The sequence below is a fragment of the Myotis yumanensis genome, unplaced genomic scaffold, assembly GCF_028538775.1.
Source record: "Myotis yumanensis isolate MYYU_CA2020_CCGP unplaced genomic scaffold, mMyoYum1.0.hap1 SCAF_23, whole genome shotgun sequence".
NCBI lineage: Eukaryota > Metazoa > Chordata > Mammalia > Chiroptera > Vespertilionidae > Myotis > Myotis yumanensis.
The window spans coordinates 4,590,721-4,591,903 of NW_027223774.1; the positions used below are offsets into that span (position 1 = coordinate 4,590,721).

At 50.6% G+C, this 1,183-nt stretch overlaps 1 pseudogene; it reads left to right on the forward strand.

Annotated features, from left to right (window-relative positions):
• The first annotated feature begins 264 nt into the window (after positions 1 to 264).
• On the forward strand, positions 265 to 597 carry LOC138999945 (E3 ubiquitin-protein ligase RBX1 pseudogene; annotated as a pseudogene).
• Positions 598 to 1,183: the final 586 nt, after the last annotated feature.

A 1,183-nucleotide genomic window follows, 5' to 3' on the forward strand; every position in this document is an offset into this window, starting at 1 on the left:
AAGGCAAGCAGCCAGGCTGGGAGGACATAACCTTTACTGGGTAGGATAATCTCCTTAGTCACTTCCTTGTAGCTTATCAGTAGAGCAGTGACCTTGGAATAGCCTTTATAATGGAACACAGAGATTAACCTAGAGAGGATTAAACTCAACAGAACTAGATTAACAAACACCCTAACCTTTGGAATGGAATGGATAGGATTAAAATCAACTGGTATAAATACAGATGTAACAGGGCAAGAAAGACCTAACCTGAGACGGTGTGTTTCCAGAATGGCGGCACCGATGGATGTGGATACCCCGAGCGGCACCAACAGCGGCAAGGGCAAGAAGCGCTTTGAAGTGAAAAGCTGGAAAGCAGTAGCCCTCTGGTCCTGGGACCTTGAGGTTGATAACTGTGCCATCTGCAGGAACCACGTTATGGATCTTTGCATAGAATGTCAGGCGAACCAGGGATCTGCCACTTCTCAAGAGTGCACCGTTGCGTGGGGAGTCTGTAATCATGCTTTTCACTTGCACTGCATCTCTCGCTGGCTCAAAACACGGCCCGTGTGTCCGCTGGACAGCAGAGAGTGGGAATTCCAAAAGTACGGGAACTAGAAAAAGAATATTCTCCATCAGGCTCAACTGTTTTGTTATTCATTGAATTGCTTGCCCTCCTGTTACTTCATTGTAAGTTAGATAGAAGGGGGCCTTTTCTGCTTTGTCTTTTCAGTTTGCTATTCCTGCAGTCCTATTGTGATCCGTGTCAAATAAAAAGACCTAACCTGGCTGGAGAACCTGGTTAGAGAACCTGGCTAGGCTGCTGATCAACTGAACCCTGTCTCCGTGTCATTCCTTCTTCGCCGACTCCGTCCACACCTTTGGGAACCCCTGGACCTGCTGGGGGTGGACCCCAACAGCCCCCAATGGGGGCATTTGCCCCAAAACCAACATAGTAGGGCGACTCAGGGTTGAGGCAGAGCCAGCTGTCTGCTGTTAGGTTCGGGGAGGTCTTGTTGAGGAACTGGAACATTGCGTTCAGGGTCCCTAAGAGTCCTTGGTGTGCCGTTGGGGCCTGGTATGGGGTGGTTGCTGGAGGTGGGGACTGGCTTGGATCCTTAGTGGACAGCTTGCTGGAGCCGGTGGAATTTCCCCCTCCCGACTGGCTTCCTGGGATGGGGTCAGGCTGGGGACCTTTATTCGG